Below are 16,016 nucleotides of genomic sequence, written 5' to 3'. Positions count from 1 at the left end.
GATGAGTTCGACAGTTTTCGTGATGATGGTGAATCGAATTCCCAAGCAGAGCCGGAAATTAGCGGAACCAAACCGGCTGAGGAATCGAATGGTGACGATGGACTGTCAAAAAGACCGCAACGAGAACGTCACGTACCCTCGTGGCACGCAGACTATGAAGTGGATTGTATGGCATACGCGTTGAACGCTACAAGTTATGTTGAAAATCTTCCGAAATCAATAGCTGAAGCACGACGTCGCAGTGATTGGATGCTATGGCAGGCTGCCATATGTGAGGAAATGGATTCACTGAATAGGAATGGAACGTGGAAATTGATGAAGCTTCCGGAGAACCGAACACCGATTACCAATAAGTGGGTTTCAAGGTAAAACGCGGCGTGGATGGAGCGCCGGATCGGTACAAAGCGCGATTGGTGGCTCGGGGTTTCAGTCAAAAGTATGGCATTGATTATAGTGAAACATACTCGCCGGTTGCAAAGTTAGATACTTTGCGCACTGTGTTAGCACTGGCAAACCAAGAAAAGCTGGTTGTCCATCAAATGGACGTAAGAACAGCTTTTTTAAACGGAACGTTAACGGAGGAGATTTACAAAGTGCAACCAGAGGGCTTCGAAGAAGAGAAATCTTTAGTGTGTCGTTTAGAAAAGTCTATCTATGGACTGAAACAGGCTTCACGTGCGTGGAATGAACGATTCAATGATTTCGTTGAAAAGCGTCTCAAGTTTCAAAGGAGCGATAATGATCAGTGCCTGTACATTCGAAATGTCGGGTCAGAAAAATTGATTATTGTTTCGTATGTCGATGACGTTCTTATCGCAGGATCACTCAAGGCAGTAAAAATGATGAAGGATTTCTTGTCAAAGGAATTTGAAATGACGGACATTGGTGCCATCAAAAGCTTTTTGGGGATAAGAATCGATTACAATTTGGAAGACGGAGTTATCCGAATTAGTCAGCAACAATATCACGAGGATGTTTTGCGAAGATTCGAGATGAGTGAATGCAAGCCGGTTTCAACACCACTAGAGCATCGTCTAAAATTATCAAAAGGAATAGAGGAAAAGAGAATCACGAAACCGTATCGAGAATTGGTGGGCTGTTTGACTTACGCAGTAATGATTACAAGACCTGACTTAGCAGCAGCTGTGAATTTCCTAAGTCAATTTCAGAGTTGTCCGAATGAAATTCATTGGGTACATCTCAAACGAGTTTTGCGATATATCAAAGGAACTGTCAACCTGGGTATGGTTTGTCACAGACAAAATGAAGCATCAGGTGTGGAAGTATATTCGGACGCTGATTGGGCCAATGATCAGTTCGATAGACGTTCTGTTAGTGGTTGTCTATTTAATGTATTTGGATCAACAGTATGTTGGATAACTAGAAAGCAGCAGACCGTTTCACTCTCGTCAACAGAGATAGAGCTTACTGCCTTGTGTACAGCGGCATGTCACGACATGTGGTTTATTCGTTTGCTTAAAGATCTAGGGTATGAACAAAAAAAGGCTACTACGTTCTATGAAGATAACCAGTCTACGATACGGATTATCGAAAATTCCAAAGGTTTTGGTCGACTCAAACATGTGGATGTGAAATTCCATTTCTTGCGGGATCTAGTGAAGCAAGGAAAATCAGACTCCAGTTTCTACGATCGTCGGATCAACCGGCCGATATGATGACCAAGGGATTACAGGCGGCAGTTTTTAAAAAACATCGTGAAGCTATTGGTTTATCTAGTTGCAGCGGTTGAGGCGGGGTGTTGAGGTATAATCTCTGGCAGCACGGTATTACGTTACTTCAACAACCGCCGCTACTGTGAAGAAGCCCAACTGAATGGGTCTCACTTTCTTTTAGCTGTCAAGTTTCTTTACTTTCTTTATTATTATTAAACATATATTGGATTGATACACACGTGTTTTATTTGTCTCTGAGCCGTCCTGAAAACATTTTCAAACTCTAAATATAAACTTATTATCTACATTATAAACTATTGTTGGTGGTCGATTAAAATAATCAATACCAATAATGCCAACCAGTAATAATGAACCTGATGCTTCAAACGCGACATAGTGCTCATTTCGACCAATGACTACCCATAATTGCAAAATCAAGTGAAATATTTCATCGAACGATAAAATCTCTATGATTTCATGGAGTACAGCTTGATCCGATAAAAAATTTATGACAAACTGTCCTATTTTGTAGTTGATTCCTTTGTAAACAATAGAGTCGGCGGTACCGACAGAAGTTTTTCTATTTATGATTTCTGAAAATGTAAATCAATTAATCAAAAATTCTTACTTCAAACTTGAATTATTTATATACATTTCGTTTTCTCCAAGAAATTATAAGATCGAAAATATTTTCGTATGCCGTTGGTTCTAAATACTTCCGGAGATCAAGAGCTCGAACAAGCCAATATCGCATTCTACTAAAACTAAACGCAAAATTGTATATTGAGTACTACACTAGTTTTGAAACTGTACTTACCTTTAAAAACTTCCAACAAAGAATGCATTATGTTTAAGTCTGCCACTAACATGTCAGCCATTTTGATGTATGAAATTTTCATAGAGGAAATTCACTTAAACTTCGATCATGCACTCAGACAAAATGATCTTCGAAAGTCATAAGAACCAATTAAGACTTTCAGACATAAGGCTTATAAATGTATTCCATAAGTTTGTCTTACGAAATAGAGGGGAAATTTTTCAAAAGTTCAACATTAGATATTCATAAGATAGTCTTATGAAACGCATAAACATTCTTTAATGGACTTCATTTCATTTTTCTTATAATGATCATGAGGTACTGTCATGAGTTTTCATAAGGAACTCATTTCGACATTTGGTTTGATTAATTTCAATGGATTGTAGATTTTGAATCATTAAAACATTCGTAGTTTGTATTATTCATTTATGTAACAGTAACAATAAAAATGTTCTTATATTTACATTTTCCAATTAACTTAAATATTAGATGGTCTAAAGTAATACATTCCTAATATTTCGTGGACTGAAATTGGACATTCATCTATTAAATTCATATCAATAACGCTCATTGTATCAGCTCTCTCATTTACCTTATATGCTAAAATTTTTTCTTCATACTCTCCTATTTCCCAATCTCTACCAACTATATAGATTTTATCATCTTGTCTTATGAATTCTTCCATTTCAATAAGCTTATAAATCTTATCAGACACTGCAACAAATTGGCCTGCTTTATAAATAGCACCTCTATATTGAATAGAATGAGCGAACGATAAATTATCTGCAAGTTTTATCGGACAATTGTGATCAATTTTAGAATAATGAGTTCTTGATTTCAAGGTATTCGGTGTAAATTCAGCTTCAAATTTCAGATCAAAAAAAGTTTCATTAAACAAATCGCGACTAAATTGTAGGCAAGATTTCATACACAATGTGTACGCTATATTTAAACGCGATGAAATCACATGGGCATATTCTTTGAAGCCTTTATGTTTGGCTTCTGATCTGAAGCACGTCATTCGCTCTATCGGACCACTATTTCTTATTATGTTCGGGTAATGCACGAGAAAATGTTGTTTTGGCTTGATTGAATCATTAAAATTCATTTGACATAAGTAATGGTGAGACTGAATGAAATTTTTGAGCTGATTTAAATCGAGGTCCGAAAAAAATTTCCGCATAATAAACTCCACAGTTCTTATTAATATTTTACAAAATGTCCACACTGGATCATCGTTCAGAACATAAGGACCGACGATGAATGTGAAATTCCTACAGAACGCTTTAGTTTCGGCTGCTGTCATGCGTCCACTAATTGTCCTACCTTTGTTTTTTTTTACAGGAAACTTCCTCGAAACTTGGCATTCGTCGCAAACTTACATTAGCTGATGTTCTGCCTATAACATTGATTCGAGTATTCAATGTCACTCTACTGAAATACCTTTTAACATAAATGAAATAATGAAGTGCTGATAGTAACCCATATTTACAAATCCCATTACTATATAAATCGTGCATAGCATCTACACTAGGATTGGTTATCACGTGGAAGGATGGAAGCTGATTAAAAATTGATTCTCCTGCAACGCCTGCTTCTGAATGCTTACCACTAGCAACGTCATCATTATAATTTTGAACGCTACGCAAATAGTTTTTATTCTCCAGAGTATCTTTTTGTAGATCAGTTCTATGTCTTCGCAGAATCTGCAGTAAAATTTGCATTAAATCCTATTGACATTTTCAGAAGCATGTGCACTCCAAGATTATCTCCTTGAATCAATCATAAGATAAATCGCACTTTAACCAATCGTGAGTAAATATTAAACACGATACCTTCATTTTCTAACTTTTTGAATGGAATAATGAGTTTTTCTATTAGTAAGGGGCTGGGGTCCACTAGGAGATTGATAGTACCTATTAGCTCTCTCCGGACAGTACCAGCCTAGATGCCGTGTGGAATCCGGCGGAAAAAAATGAACCAAGAATAGATCCACTGGGTTCCTGCTTCCATGACGTAAAAGGCGACAATTGCAGGAGTTTCTTTTTGCTTTTAGTTATCAGATATTTTCAATGTTTCACTTCTGATTACTCTATTTTACTAAATTATCTCTTCATTCAACCTATCAATTTCCGTCTAACTTCGAAAAAAAGTTTTATTTGGAATGTTTTCTTCTTCCATGTCATTGATTGTCTGTCAGGATTATAAATGGAATGATAAATAAATAAATAATCTATAACTATTACGCAAATCCGTTGATATTACAAAGTTAATAACAGAGATAACATATATCGATATATTGAACACGTAGTGAAAAACACTTGATATTAATATTTCAAACAATAAATTATTATTTTTCTCGGTTGCCGGCTGCCCAGATCAACCAATATAACCAATAAATAATTTTAATAAGTAATTAAAATAATAAAGCGGAAATAATAAAGATTAATAAATAATAAATAAAGACGCGCGTGAAATCTGTTGACCTTTATTTGGTGATTTAAAATGATTTTATAACAACTGTTTAGAATATGGCAATGCAATGAATCGACTATTTTGTCTAAATCCTATTCACTCGTTTATTTTCTATCACATAATTTCATTTATAAAAAATAGGGAAGTTTTTTATTCTTTACGCGATAGTATTGCAAATTTTTCTTCAGTTTCCTCGAACAAGAGCTGTGAATCAAGACTTGCCGGGACTTCAATATAGGATATTGTTGAAACGTTCACTCGGGAAGTTAGTGAGTTTAGTGGTGCATCCGAGCATTTTGAAACCGGAACATACTGAGTCGCGTGCGAATAATACCAATACACTGAAGCCTTTTTTTATGCGAATAAAAAACCGTATAAAAAAACCGCATAACTCTGAAAATGCGCATAAAAAAACCGCATAACTCTGAAATGTCACATAAAAAAAAACCGCATAACTCTGAAACTTCGCATAAAAAAAAACTCATAACTCTGAAAATTCGCATAAAAAAGTCGCGTAAAAAAACTGCATAAAAAAAGCTCAAGCTCAAGGAATAATAAGTTTTTCTATTAGTTCGTTAACACCTGTTTCATTTATCGTGACCTTTCGAATGAATCCCTCAACCAGAATATTACAAAGCTTTGATTTAAATTTATCAGGAATAGTAGGAAAGCTGTAGTAAAGTCCACATACCGAGTCTATTTTATTATGCGAACTTTGGTTATCGTTCACTTCAAATTCGTCGGCATACAGCCAAATTGGAATGAGAAAGTTGTGCGGATCCTGAGCATATTTCGATTTGATTCCTTTCCAAACCTTTCCATTAACAAAATGAGTAATGTTTTCAGATCTTTCTAAATCAATAGTGTTTTGAATGACCGTCTCTAGAACATTATTAGTACTAAAAAAAGATTTGACTTGAAATTCTATTGGATTCAAAACTAAGCATGAAGTTCTACTGTTTACATTCGCTGAAATTTTAACATCATTTGCCTCTATAATGTAGGTAGTGGGTTCGTGAAATATATTAATCGATTTTAGATGTGAAAAAAATTTATAGTCACTGTCTATAAAATCAAATACAGTCTTAAATCGAGACAAGAACATATCCAATTCAAATTTCACTTGCGTGTCTAGACCATCAATTTTTATAGATTCAATTATTTCTGCATTGCGTGAACAAAACTGAGTAGTACATTTTTGGATATCTCTTACATTTTGACGGGTAAAATTCTTATGTTTATGCATATCGAGCGTAAATTCAACAGCAAATTTTTTAATAACTTCCATTTTTTTTTCTCGAACTCATTCATATTTTTTTCTTCTAATCGCGCAGCTTTAGGCGGTACTCCTAATGAAGCATCTTCTTCGTAAAGCACAGAATGAACAGTTTTATTGTTTGTGGGAACAGGTTCATGCAGTTTTAAATGTTTTTTAAAATGATGTATATTTGTAAAAACTTGAGTGCATTCTTGGAAAGGGCACTTATATTCGCTCGGCGGTAAGTTGTGAACTTTTAATACGTGTTCAATAAAAGAAACCACCGTATCACAGGTATAGTGGCAACTTAAGTAATTACAAAGGATCGACATTTTACTTATTTTGGAGGTAATTTACCAACTTATTCACAGCTAGATAGTCTCCCTGCGAAGGGTCCGTTCCATAGATGAATTTCTCTATAAATATCCAGATTAATTTTGATCTCCGTGAAACAGGTAAACGCAGTATAATTTGTAGCTTCAATATTACGTCGATTCCTCGAGCGATTGTGGATAGCTGGTATTCAATGGATTTATATTTTACGAAGCATGTTTCGGGACCAGTCATACATTCGCCTATGACTATCAGTTTGGGTGGGATAGGTATTTTCTGTTTTTCGTAAGTGTCCGAAACTTTGTTGAGTTCTGTGAAACCAGCCTCTTTGTTTTCAGCTAGTATAAAAGTATCTTCTTGTGAAAGCGGTATACGGTTGGTTTGAATCTTTTCGCAGCTATGACAGGAAGTAGAACAGTATTCAAAGCATGGAGCATATGGAGTAGTCGCACATCTGAAAACGAACAAAAATCGAAAAGATAAAACCATTTGAATGTTCTATATTCGAAATTTAAAGTTTAATACTTGTTTCGTTGCTTAGTTTTTAAATATCAATAAGCAAGTATTAAGGGTACAAACAAACTAAAAAACTTCCCAAAAAAGTATTAGAGTCTCAAAACTGTTTACAGAAGACTCTTATGAAGGAAGGTTAAAACTTGAGCAATTTTATTTCATCAATAAAACGGTAACGTAGCATAATAAAACTAATACTCACCATTAGATAGTGTATCGTTGTTCAAAGCTATAGCCAAACGTTTAGATGACGAATCGTGTGCATACTTTGCGATGTAACTTGCCACAGGTTTAAATATTTCATTCCATTTACGGCACGGTTTGGCAGGATTTCCAAATTCAAGTTTGCGATAGTCGATGTCCAGCTAGAATAATAACATGCTTTAATAAAAATCGCTGTTGATATTTATAAAACAAAATTACTAATTGATATCCAAACCGACGACACGACCTGCCACTCGTCTATCAAAACTGTATCGTAAATTTAACTACCCCTCAGTAACTGGAAATGTCAAATCGAAAACGCTAGTGAATTTTTTTAAACTAAATGATATATTTATTGATTTTGAATAACAGTCACCATAACCTTGGTTACTGCATATCGAAGGCAAGATGAATGTAAACAAAATAAATTTCAGATCGGTTATTATATTACGGAACATTTTAATGGATTTACCTAACTCGAGCGGAATGTAAAAATTGAGGAGTATGAGTTATGTCTTTTATAAAGCCAAGTTCAAAATTCAGGTCTTGACTTAAAACCGTTGTGTGAGAAGGAAGACATGGAAATGGCCGACAACGAGCTGAGCGAGGCTAGTGCTCTGCGGTTGCATAACGTACGGTAAAATGATTTTGTGGAATTCCACTAGTAATTCTCGAATAGTGGCCAACAAGGTGAAATACTGTTTCCACTGCTGCGCAATCAACCAACAATTTTGATACCGGCATATTACACCGAATCCTATTGCCCAGAAAAGCTAGCAGTTGAAGTGTACGGATGAATCGCTGGAAGCAGATCATTGTCCTCGTTCGTTGGTTTCATCCATAGTTTCGATTAAATTCCGAAAATCGAGTTCATTTAAATGCATTTCTGCTTAATTTGGACAAAGTTTAACCGACGACTTTAACACTAATAGAACTATCCCACCGCTTTCAAAACATGTTTATTTGTTTTGGGGTTCCTTGGTAACTAGTCCATAGCAACTTAAACAGTGTTACTCGAGAAGATTATTTTTATCATTTACAAGGGGTCGCTAGATTTGTGGTAACTGACGGTGAATCGTTAGCGAACAGTTTTATTGCTGATTTTTCTTCGGAGTGTCTGGTCGTGTCGTCGTCCAAACTCTTGTTGATATTGTGGGTAAATATCTAGCAACTTCTGTGTTCGATTCAACTGCCTCAATAACTTTTCCTGGCTGGAAAACTAACTTCCCACATTGAAAGGAGAGTGGGCCAGGGTGAGGTGTTAACTTGAAGCCATTGAATGGCCGATTCTTCTTCGGGAAACAGTTCTTCGCCAGTACTTGCATTCACAGATGTTCTAGCTCTTTCACGCATTCACGTTGATATGTTCTAGCTCTTTCTTGGCTCGTAAACGTTCTGCTTGTTTTTTATAATTGATTTTGTTAAATAATTTACCCCTAGGGTTTGATCGACGACACGACCTGCCACTCGTCTATCTAAACTGTATCGCAAATTTAAGTACCCCTCAGTAACTGGTAATGTCAAAACGAAAGCACCTGAAAAATTATTAAAACTGGCAACACAAGTTAATGAATTATTGATTTTAAATAACAATTAACGAAACCTTGGTAACCGCTTATTGATGACTTGAGGACTGTAAACAAAACTAATTGCCTCGAGGGGAAAATCCTTATTCCGCGGCAAGTTGCAAGTTCTGCAGCATCACTATAGACGTAGTGGATCGCTTAGTTCAGCTGGGGCTCGAACATATGAAAAATTTGTTGTAAGACTAGCGCAATCAGGTTGCTGTATGTGACCAAGATCTTTTGTATGGAGTACCTCTGTTCCGAAACTTTTTATCAGTCCAATCATCGAAATTCAGTATTGAAATATGAACGATCAAACTGAGTCGATCCGGTATATTCGTACTATTCTACGAGATGCATGAAACTCGAGTGCAGCAAATCAAAGATACTTAAATATTTGAGCTGTATTTTTTAATCCATTCCAGAATCGTACTTCGTTAACAGGTACGAATACACATATAATCTGAATTCATATTTGCTTTTTCTAACGACTTTTGAAGGTAAAACTATTTCAATTGTTCTACAAATCTTTGTATATTTGCACTTCTGAGTTTGTTCCAAATCGTTCAACCCTCGTTGCTGATCAGCGTACATGTTGTAAAACAATACGCTGTCATATTTTAGACATTCGAGAAACTCCTCTACTTCTGCTCTGTTATTTGGAGACCTTCGCAAAACATATGTAAAATTTGATGAACATGAAAGACACTTGAACAGTGCGGGAATCAAGCTTCTTAGGATCTGATCAAAATTATAGGTTCTTAAGTGCACATTGTAAACCACCCACAAAGACAGGTTTCCTTCAGATAATTTGATAATTTATTCTCAAGCTGAAAATAGTCAGTAACTACGATTTCCCGTAAGGCGTCTGGAACCTGTTGAAGTAGTCAAATGTCATTTCAGATACAATCAAACAATAAATTTTTTCGTTTGTTCCGTGCAGACTGGCACGAAATTCCTAGTTTGATGACAATATATTAAGCTATAGTGATGTTTCCGAAACTCGATTGGATATTCCTGAAAAGAATGACCAGCATCATAAATGAGTTTAATAACACTACATTACAGCAAAGACATCATATTAACAAGATATCCAGCTCTCACATTTCCCGAACAAATCATTGGCAACATCCTTTTTTGCAAGCATGTCGCCCCCAGGAATCAGGAATCAGAACAAATTGGCTCAAATGGCACGTTCCCCTTGATATTTGGAGATTTGTGCCTTGCCATCAATTTGTTTTTAGCATCATTTTCCCGATATATAAGAGGGAAGGATTGAAAGGAAATGGTAAGGGTTGGACTAGGAGGATGGGAAAAATTGACGACACAAAAACACATAAAAGCAGAAGTAAATTCTGCACCCCTAAGGGATGCTGAACAATCTGCTGAGGATCACATTTAGTGGAAGCAAATGGAAATTCTGAACCTCTACGAGGTCCCGAACAGTCTGCTGTTAATAAAACCTCCAACCCCCGAGAGGATTTAGAGATCTTACAAAAGCGACACCATTTTGCACTCTCGGAAGAATGCAGAACGACTCGCAGTATGTACGAGCAGAAGTAAATTCGGTACCCCAAAGGATGCCAAACAATCTGCTAAACCCTATTTAAGGTGAATACAGAAGGGATTCATTCACTCCAGGAAGAACGATGAACCCTTCTGACTATAGCTCCTTACCACATTGGGTGAGAAACGAGAGAATATCCTTTTGCGGGACAGTTACATATCAGATGATATGAAGTACCATAATCGCATTTACACAAATCACACGAATAATACTCAGCACGTTGAATAGTAGCCATGTGATAAATGAGTTTGCAATGTCCAGTCAGAGCTCTGACCAGAATACTTCAATGATACTTGGAGAAATGCAGTAGACACTTTGACATTTTCAGATTTAAATCTGGTAGAAATGCTTTTGTCTGAGCGCAAGTTTGCAAGCTGCGCCAGTAGCTGGGATGTTTGGATGCAGCCCAAGAACGTATCTTGTGCTTTATCCAACTAGTTGAAAGTGGTAAAGCTAGTTCAGGACCAACGAAATCATTCGTTGCACCAGCTCTAGCCAACTCATCAGCCCATTCATTTCCAGTAATACCAGAATGGCCGGGTACCCATAAGAAGTAAACAGCATCTGAAATGCTGAGGTCTTCAATTTGAGTTCGACATGCGATCACTAGATTCGACCGTGAGCCATTCGAACTGAGTGCTTTTAAGGCTGCCTAACTGTCGGAACAAAAATAAATACGTTTACCACAGATCCTCTGCTGAAGTGCCGATTGTACTCCACACAGAATTGCGTAGATTTCTGCTTGGAACACAGTACAGTATCTACCAAGTGAATGAGACTGCTCCAGCCTCATTTCACGACAGTAGACACCAGCACCAGCACGACCATTCAACAGAGAACCGTCCGTAAAACAAACTATGTGTTCATCAAGTTGTTCCAGACAACCAGACAACCATTCCTAACGAAGAGGATAGCTCACATTGAATGTTTTAAAAGGAAAACTGCATGTGAGAGTTAGGTCACTAGGAGCGAGTAAACACTCATCCCACGTAACCATTTGAGACCACAAGCGAGTGTGGTTGGTAGCATAATCTAATGGGTTACTGTTCCAAAGCCCTGTAACCCTAAGACGGTATGCACAAGATAATGCTTCTTGTTTTAGGAACACATGTAGTGGTTTAATACACAGTAGCGCCTCTAGAGCAGCATTAGGAGTTGTCGTGAATGCTCCTGTCATCGCCATTAGGACCATCCTTTGGAGATGATTTAGCTTTGACTGAACTGTCGCGACTTCTCCTTTCTGCCACCATACAAGACATCCATATGCTAAAATTGGTCTAACAATAGTTGTGTAGATCCAATTAATATATCTGGGTTTGAGTCCCCATGATTTTCCAAAAGCTCGTCTGCATTGGCCGAAAGCCATGCCAGCTCTTACAATCCTGAAGTCAATGTGAGCAGACCAATTCAGTTTTGAGTCAAGAATAACCCCGACGTATTTAACTTGATCGACCACAGTGACCTCTGAACCAAAGAACGGCAACGGACGAGCTCCTGTAATTATCCTACGATGAGTGAAAAGCACCATTTGATGGTTTGCCCGGATTTACAGATAATCTAACCTGACAACATCATTGTTGAACAGATCGCAGGGCTTGCTGCATTAAATCAAAGAGAGTGTTAATGCTTATACCGGTCATCAATATATGATAATCGTCGGCAAAACCATAAGTCGGAAATCCAAGGTTATTAAGTTTCCTTAACAAACCATCAGCGACTAGGTTCCATAAAAGTGGGTATAGTACACCACCTTGAGGAAAAACCCAAGATATTCCGTTCACGACTGCAATGTTTAACCTCCTGCAGCCATTCAGCCATCGGCACGGAAATACACCTTGACTTAGGAGTTCCTATTTTTGTGGCCTTTTACGACATGGAACAGGAAACCAGTGGATCAATTCTTGGTAAAAAATAATTCCGCCGGATACCACACGGCTTACCTGTTTGGTGGACTTATACCACCGGTACAGGTGGACCGTAGCGTTATTCTTAGCCAGTTGGGAAACCGCTACCGACACTATACGGCTATCTAGGCTGCTCAGAGAGGGAAGTTAACATTGATGGTCAACTTCCATGGATGGCCGAGCAGCCGTCTAGTTTGATGACAATATATTAAGCTATAGTGATGTTTCCGAAACTCGATTGGATATTCCTGAAAAGAATGACCAGCATCATAAATGAGTTTAATAACACTACATTACAGCAAAGACATCATATTAACAAGATATCCAGCTCTCACATTTCCCGAACAAATCATTGGCAACATCCTTTTTTGCAAGCATGTCGCCCCCAGACGAGCCCGCATCGAATCTTATACATAGAATTAGGGGAGAAAAATGTCAAATTCGTGCGCGCCAAAATAGCAGGGTTGCGCACCCATACAATTGACATGATATGTTGAATGTGATGCCGTGCGATGGCGTCGCTGAACTTAAGATTGACTTCGCTCCAAGCTGACAGGGTCTGATTACAGGTAGAGCTACTGGATAGCAATGATGATGATATAAGATGACGCATGTCTGTCATGTCAGATTTAGATATTGGGCACCCAGTTCCAGTCCCAGTTCGGTTGGTGCAAATCCAAAAAGTTAAACTTGTAGAATGTGAGAGTTTCTGAATCAGTCACCAGTTACGTTGAACGTCCTCAGAGGGACGAGTCGCCGGCCGATGGCTCGCGGTACCTTGTACAGCTACGTACATTCTCGATTTCTTTAGAATAATCTTTCGTTTTTATTAATTTGGCACTAATGGCACACAATTTAAAATAATATAACTTTCTCAAATGTTTTTTTTTATTTATTATGGGGCTCCTTGGTAACAAGTTCGTAGCAACTTAAACAGTGTTGCTCAAGAAAATTATTTTTATCATTATCAAGGGGTTGCTATATTTTTGGTAACTGGCGGTAAATCGCTCACGAACACTTTCTATTCAGATTTCCTTCGGAGTGCCTGGTCGTGTCGTCGGTTTGATCGGTTATTTTTCCGCAAAAAATACGTATCCTACAATAAAAGAAATGTTCAGTATAAATGTAAAATCAATCGGCCATTCGTAATTAATTAGCTGCTTCTTTTAATTGAATAAGAGTCATTAAGCTCACCTTAGATTCTTTCGGGAATACTCTAACTATTACGTCACTAAGGTCACTGATCGCTTGGGTGGTGGTTTTCCTTTGCTTCGATATGTGAAAATCAGCAACAGTTTCCAAAACCAATTTCTGTCCGGCTTCAGAAAGCGGGTGGGTATTTGAATACTGCAAAATTTGTTTTCCGTAGTCTGATGCCTGTAGTAGAGTTCGAAGATGTTCTGGAGTCAAATATGTTGGTGCTATATCTTCATTCTGGAAAGGAGGCACGATATATTATTTAATCAATGGTAATGAATTTACTTGTATTTAGTGGTATTGAATTTACTTTTCGTACTATGTGTTCATTCGTATATGATCTTTCGTTGTCGACTATTGACTCAGGAATATTTGAAATCAGCGGTTCTTCTTTTAAAGTCGGCTTTTCTGCATAATCACCTGCGACGACTTCATCAGCAATCGGTAGTGAAGTATTCGTGATAAAAGCATGCTTTCTTTTTTTTTAAACGCGCATCTGATTTATTGTTGTCCCTTTCGAGAATAAACGGTCCGCTCGTTGTTGTCGAATCATCAACGGTTTGATGTGGTGCATGTCCAGTAGGGTGCTGTGATTTTTCGTTTAAATTCAAAACACAGTCCGGATAATCGATCAAAGTGTCGTAAATCAACTGTTCACTTTACAAGATTGTTTTGTAGGACTTGCGGAATGAACATTTTCTCTTTCTGAATCATTATCATAACTGGTATCCATGAAGATCACATCATTGATTCCCTGGAAAAAGGAACGATAAATTTATGTCAGATTTTTAGTATCACTTACATTTCTTTGTCGCCAATCAACTACCCAATTCCAAAACGTTTCGCTATTTTGCGAAAGCTCGATCGGAATGTGTTTGAAAAAATCAGTTTGCGTGTACGTAACCAACTGATAGAAATTCGTAGACGGTATTATCACAGACTAACAGACAGGACACTCAAATTAGATTCTTCAATCATTTTAACGGTCATTTCGAATATTCCTTTATTTGGGACAGTACTCACCTGTGTCATGATGGCGCCACGTTACCCTATATAAAATATCCTTTCTGTCATCTAGACTGTGTTTATTTTTTTCATTTACCAACAGAGTTGCCATTCATACAGAATTACCTGTAATGTATTGATTTGTCTACGTCCATGCGAATTTCATGCAGGATACAGATTTAATACATATTGCCAAAACTATATACATAATTGTGCTACTTCTCATCCTCCAACGCAATACAAAATCGAACCCGTTTTGTTACAATATTTACTTGCTTCTGGTCTACCGCCACTTAATTTCGGATGAAAATTACCAACATAATAAAAAATAATCTAGATGAGCAACGTTGAGAAAAATAAATGGTTACCTTCCAACATCGCTGAAAAAGTTGAGTATATTACCAACGTAATCCAATAATTTATTGTGATGATTCATTTTCAAATATTATGATGAAATCAGGCATCCCTGCAAGCAGCTGATCGGTGTTGACAAACGAGGGGAAACCAACTAGTAAAAAAACTTTCACATAACACAAGGGGTGTACCGATAGGAAATAGTTCGCGCAGTACAATATAGGTGGAACTAGTGAATCACGAAAAATTATTTTGATAAGAATTTACTCATACTGTCATGTCTGTTAGTCTGTGGTATTATCTTCCTGCAAAATTCTGGCGCATCACTAAGTAAATCGTTAAGCAATAGCTGCTGGTCAATAATGATTCCTTTCTCGTTTTCCATCCTTGCCAAGACTGAAATCATACGACAAAGTTATGACATTTTCACATCACGGACTATTGATGAAATATATAATGCGAATAACTATACTATACATAGATAACAATTAAAAAAATCATAAGACTGTTTATGAAAATCCCTACTTCTTAATAGAATTGATTTCTACTCGGTTCATAAGCTGTAGTCTTATGAAACACTTAATCGATTTTTCCTCAGTGTGGGACTCTCCATTTGAAGATTATGTGAAAATCACATAGCTTGTACTGGGTTTCCAGATGTTATTCATAGACATCACGTAGAATATCAAATATAAATAAAGCACTGCATTTACGTGAGTAATCCTATAAAACTAATGTGATTTCTTTTTTGAATGTAAGTTCACTGGTTCGCGATTACTGATCCAACATTTTTTGATGAACTGTATGGGACATTGTAATCTTGAGTTTATCTTTGCAGAAAGGTCAAATTCCACAAAAAGAATGTAATGCTAAGGCATTGGTTCTCATCACTGCATTCAAATACTACTAGATTGCTCATACGAAAAAAAAAGGTTTTTACCTCTTGGGCAATCCGTATTAAATTTAGAAAATATGTATTCTCTATGCGTATGTAAAATTCTGTATAATACAGACAAAACTGTATAAATGGCATCTCTGCTCTCGAGCAGGGTAATTTTTGACAACATTTGCCGCTCGAGCAGAGATGCCAGATATTTTCATAGAAACTCTGTATTGATTCGTATAAAATATCTGTATATATCTGTATTCGC

General features: G+C 37.0%; 1 long non-coding RNA gene across 2 annotated transcripts; it reads right to left on the bottom strand.

The window, feature by feature from the left end:
- Positions 1-13,214: 13,214 nt before the first annotated feature.
- On the bottom strand, positions 13,215-15,479 carry LOC131427133 (uncharacterized). Of its 2 annotated transcripts, none has more exons than XR_009229239.1 (5): positions 15,391-15,479; positions 14,309-15,261; positions 13,817-14,260; positions 13,504-13,743; positions 13,215-13,405 (listed from the first exon to the last, which is right to left on the bottom strand). It is a non-coding gene; the product is annotated as an uncharacterized LOC131427133 (long non-coding RNA). The 2 variants fall into 2 exon arrangements; XR_009229240.1 differs by lacking the exon at positions 15,391-15,479 and having other exon boundaries at positions 14,309-14,844; positions 14,914-15,383.
- Between the last annotated feature and the right edge of the window lie 537 nt (positions 15,480-16,016).

This window comes from Malaya genurostris, chromosome 2, assembly GCF_030247185.1.
Source record: "Malaya genurostris strain Urasoe2022 chromosome 2, Malgen_1.1, whole genome shotgun sequence".
NCBI classification, from domain to species: Eukaryota; Metazoa; Arthropoda; class Insecta; order Diptera; family Culicidae; genus Malaya; species Malaya genurostris.
This window is presented reverse-complemented; position numbering and strand designations above follow the sequence as displayed.